Source organism: Benincasa hispida, chromosome 2 (assembly GCF_027475165.1).
Source record: "Benincasa hispida cultivar pf3 chromosome 2, pf3_genome.v1.1, whole genome shotgun sequence".
Taxonomy (NCBI): domain Eukaryota; kingdom Viridiplantae; phylum Streptophyta; class Magnoliopsida; order Cucurbitales; family Cucurbitaceae; genus Benincasa; species Benincasa hispida.
The window spans coordinates 7,693,584-7,699,273 of NC_143479.1; positions in this window are offsets into that span (position 1 = coordinate 7,693,584).

Genomic DNA, 5,690 nt, shown 5'->3' on the forward strand with positions numbered 1-5,690 from the left:
CAAACCTTATCACAGTGTTCAGTCTACTCTTACATCCAACTTTACACAGTATTCTCATACTTCAACTACAATTACCCATATCAAATTCCATCACAGTTTACCCATAAATGACATAAAAATTTTCAGTAGGCTTAACAAGATCTTAGGCGACCGGTAGTAAACCACTTACCTCAGGATAACGAACTTATCCCAAAACAAGGCCTTACTCCATTTGCAAACTTCCTTCACCGTCACATGTTCCTGAAACCAATTACAAATTTCATAGGTGAACGTTAGCTTAGGCCCAAGAATCCCCAAATGACAATGGGCTTCCAAAAAAAGAACCAAACTTACCCCAACAGACCGATCGGCCAGACTGCTGTGATCTGACTGCTACCAGAACCGACGACAACAGGTGGACATAGAACGACACTTGGAAGAGAAGAACCCGGCGTGGTTGGAAGACCCACGATCGAGTGGCAGCTTGGTTGACAACAGCGAGGAGGCGCAGTTGCGGGTCGTCGAAGGTAGAGCTTCACAGCGGCGCGAACCAAGGCTTCGGTTAGGCGGCGCGCGGTCGATGATGAAGAAGAAGGAAAACAACGATCAGCTCACTGCTGGACGCCTCGGATCGACGGACAGAGAAGCATGCAGCGACTACACCGTGAAGGGGGGGTTCGCGAAACTGGAGAAAGAAGAAGAAGAGAAAATAATCTTTCAACCCTCTTTTCTTCGGTAGACACTAGATCAGGGGCGAAGCAAGACAATTTGTCAAACTCCTCTTCATACTCTTCTACTGTCATGGTTCCCTACTTTAGTTCATGAACTCAGCCTACTTGTTGTACCTCACATGAGCAAAGAAGTACTTCTCGTAAAACCGCTCCTTGAACTGATCCCACGTGGCTTGGCCTCCATCGGCTTCTATCATTCTCTCAAGTGAGTGCCACTAGCACATGGCATTGTCCATGAGAACGAAAGCTGCACACTGCAGCTGTTGCTCCTTTAGACACCTCATGTACTAGAATATCCCCTCATTAGTAAACAACCACAATTTTTCATTTGTGGGGTCTTTCAGGGACCCGTCAAACGTCGGGGGATCATATTTTTTGAAATCTCGTAGGTATCCAGCTTCCAACGAAGGGCCTGCCACAGTCTGGCTCGTGGTCCTATCCTGATTCTGAATTGTTGGTAACGGGACTAACGAGGATGGCGCTTGCTGTGACTGTACGTGCTGGGCGATATGCTCGGCCACCATGTCCCTTAGCTGTCCCACCACGGCCTACGTGACGACGTTCCCAATAGCTTCAGCCATAGTCGTATATTCTACTAAAATTTCTAAGGACGACGGACCTGGCGGGGGCACAGTCAAAGCTCGAGGCCCGTTTCTTGGTCTAACCCTCTGCTAGGTTGACCTAGAGGGATCACGAGGTGGCGAGTCCGCATCTCTTGGCTCTGCACCTCGGGTTCTTGCAGGTCGGGGTCCCGCTCCCTAACTATTTTCCTGCCTCGACTGCCCCTTCCTCTAGTTCGTGGTGACATACTTGGTGACCACATATAGCACTTTAATACACACTAGCAGGGTAAACCATCAAACGACTGCACCACAAGTAGGATTTCATATATATATATACTTCCCTAAGGTTTTAAAACAACATATCTGGCGATGATGAGAGATCCATTTATGGCCATAAGGAACAGATTAGACTCACGATGTAAATCAATCTACAGAACCTAAAACTTAGGCTCTGATACCAACTGTAACGACCCTAGTTTCCTACTTAATTCTAGGACGCTACTTCATGCATGCATAGGCTTAACCGTACATTTTCTTTTAAACCAACCAATAAAAGCCGAATTTTATTTAATAATGCTCAAATGAGCAAAGATAAGAAAACATAATTAAATGAAAATAAATACACTAAAACAAAAATAAAATAAAATAAAATAAAAATTTACCGTTCGGGGTACCCCTAAACCCTACTTTAAAAATGAAGGAAATTAAATAGTGAAATAATAAAATTGATGTATTTTGCATGAAAGTGTAAGACGCCTAACTCCTAACCAGATTTCATAACATGATACTAGGTGCGGAAGTAGTAAATCGTCTTAATGGCCAGGTCACGGATCTCTCTTGTCATGCGCCAGTCTGTCATTACCCTTACCTGAAAAATAGGGAAAGAAAAAGGTGAGTATAAAAATATACTTAGTAAGCAGCCCACTATTGGGCTCACTCTGTGATATGTTAGTCTATCCATTGGACCAAAATGCACAAGGGCATCATAGACATAGGCATAAGCATAAGGGGCGAACCCGAAGGCACGCTTTCATAAGTAGTGACACAAAGGTCACAGGCATAAACACAAGTGGTGATCCCAAAAAGGACACCTTACATAAGCATAGGGTGTGGGCCCGAAGGCTCACACATGTGATGTGCATAGCTCAATGGTAACACTAATAACCACTAAAATCTCATATGGACATAAGCATACAAACAGTCAGTACAATCTCAGACATAAGCATGCAATCAAGGCTATGAATCAGCATCAAACTTTAACACCGTTACCCATACATCAACTTTATCATAGTTTACTCATACATTAAACCTCATCACAGTCTGTTCATACATCAACATTAGCACCCTATCCCCAGCCTACTGCATCAAACCTTATCACAGTGTTCAGTCTACTCTTACATCCAACTTTACACAGTATTCTAGTACTTCAACTACAATTACCCATATCAAATTCCATCACAGTTTACCCATAAATGACATAAAAATTTTCAGTAGGCTTAACAAGATCTTAGGGCGACCGGTAGTAAACCACTTACCTCAAGATAACAAACTTGTCCCAAAACGAGACCTTACTTCGCTTGCAAACTTCCTTCACCGTCACACGTTCTTGAAACTAATTGCAAATTCCATAGGCGAACGTTAGCTTAGGCCCAAGAATCCCCAAATTACAATGGGCTGCCAAAAAAAGAATCGAACTTACCCCAACAGACTGATCGGCTGGATTGCCGTGATCCGACTACTACCAGAACCGACGACAACAGGCAGATAGAGAACGGTGCTTGGAAAAGAAGAACCCAGCACAGCTAGAAGACCCACGATCGAGCGGCGGCTTGGTTGACAACAGCGAGGATGCGCAGTTGCGGGTTGTCGAAGGTCGAGCTTCGCAGCGGCGCGAACCAAGGCTTCAGCTAGGCGGCGCACGGACGATGATGGAGAAGAAGGAAAACAACGATCGACTCACCATTGGATGCCTCAGATCGACGGACAGGGAAGCCAATGGCGACTTCACCGTGAAAGCGTGGGTGGGGGGGGGGGGGGATTTCGCGAAACTGGAGAAAGAAGAAGAAGAGAAAAGAATTTCCTTTTTTTTTTTTCTTTTTGCACGCATCTCAAGGTCCCCCAACACCTTTATAACCTTAAACCCCTTTTCTTTTTCCTAAATTAACCACCAACTCTCCTTTTTTTTTTTTAAAGACAAACCTTTGGGGCGTCACAATCCTTGTGGTAGTCTACAATAAGTTCGTGAGGAGATTTTCATCAGTGGGTTGGATCAATAAAGAGTTCTAAAAAGGTTGTACTCTCAACCCTAATTTCTGGAAAACTATGAACATGCATGTTTATTTGCTAAAATTGATGTTGTTAGAGTGCTTATGATCCTAATTGCTTCTGCATGTTGAATGTCAACACCATTAACCACAATATATATTTGTTTGGCTTTCTCTCTGAACTTTTGGTATCCGAAAAGCATTTTGTGTAATTTTGTTTGGTTGTAAAGTTGTTGGAGAGTTTTATAAATTTGTGGTGATTATAGGCATTGTGTAGTTTTGGAACATATTGTGTAGCATTGTTTGATTGTCAAGCTGTTGGAGATGATTTTTGAAATTTTGGTAGAACTTATACATTTTGTTTAGGTATGAAACATGTTGCATAACTCTATATTAAAATCCAGTTGTGAATTAATCATCAAAATTGAAATGATATGATAGATTGTATTCACTGGAAGGTCTTTGTTTTGATAAATATTTTTGTGGAGAAATTAACTGAAACAGAGAATAAGAATTATTAGTATTATAAAAATAATTTATTTAGAATTTGGGTTTCATATTTTGCTAATAGTTTGTTGCAGGTCATAACAGATATGATGTCAGTGTTAAACTGACATCGTAGTATACAACAATAACAAATATGAAACGACATCTAAACACAACAGAATCAATTTCAGTTCACAACTGCCATTTATGACCCATATTATATCGATTAGAACTAACATCGTACCGAACCGTCATTGTAGTATGTATGATGGTAGTTCCTAACCACCATCATACAAAATTGTTGGGAATGTCTGAAAACTCGTAGTTTGTAAATCATGGAAACATGTTCTATTTTAAATAAAAGTATTGTTGAAGTATATATTCAATAAAAGCCTTATTGAAATTGTATTATGTAATAAAAATCCAATAAACGAATCCATGACTATAGTATGAATACTGTAACTTTATGTAGAGACATAAAAGAGGATCAAGTTATAGTTTATAGCCAAAAGGGTCTATAAATATATGGATGAGATTGGGTACCTCATCCTGAAGACACTATGGATGCGGCCTACTTTGTATAATGATACAAATGACGTGATCCTGAAATCGTTCATGTGAAGACATGCAAGTAGAGACATCCTATGCAAAAGAATTTTTCATAAGACCGGATTAAAAAATAGTCACTTTTTCTTTATAACGACCATTTATTGTTAAAACTGACTATTTCAATTCGATGACATAGGGTAACTCAATCTTAATCCCGAGCTAACTAAGAACTCCTATTTATTCGAGATTATCCTTTGATCTGCATAGGTGAGAGTAGTTCAGCAGCATTACTCAACAACTTCCCATTTTGGGATTAAGACCGAGTTAACTGGGAACATAGTCCTGCAAGATGAAACTCACTACTACTCGTTTTAGGGTTAGCAGATAGGTTTTTTCCTTAAGTATTGATTCCTGGTCTTGAACAAAGGGGTCCCGCTCTCTCATGGCCGAGAGCGACATGGTTTATTAGTGGATCAGTGGGAGCTTAAGTGTAATAATATGGGTAAAACAGTAATTTTGATTCAACTGTAAATACGAACGACCTGTGAATGATTGACTTACTGATTATGATTAAATTTTGTTTCTTAATTTAAAAACTTTTCAAACTTATATTTATATTCAAAGGTGGACTTGAATTTTCAAGTCTCATATTATATATTACCTTTCCTAAATACTACTATATATATATATATCTTATTTTCTACTAATCCAAACTAAATCATACAATTGTTAACTAGTGTTTATCATTATCTTTGTTATAATTTTGTTTTAAACATGAAATATAATATTTTTACCGATTCTTCTTATTTTTAAATTTGAAATCATCATAATCTTTATTTTAGTTTGGTTTTAAAAAAGAAATATATAGGGTTCAGTTCATCTTTACCAACGAAATCAGCCTAAAAAATATTAATTATGAGTAAAAAATGTATAGACAAACTAGTTAAATGAACCTAAAAATAATGTGTATAGAAACCATTAAATAAAATCATGACATTTGTACTTTGGTTAAAACCATAACCTAGGAATTGAAAATGGAATACCCAACTCATCAGACAGAAGAGAAAAATAATAAAAATCCCCAAATTCCTTGTCCAATTTAAACCAAGAAACAGATC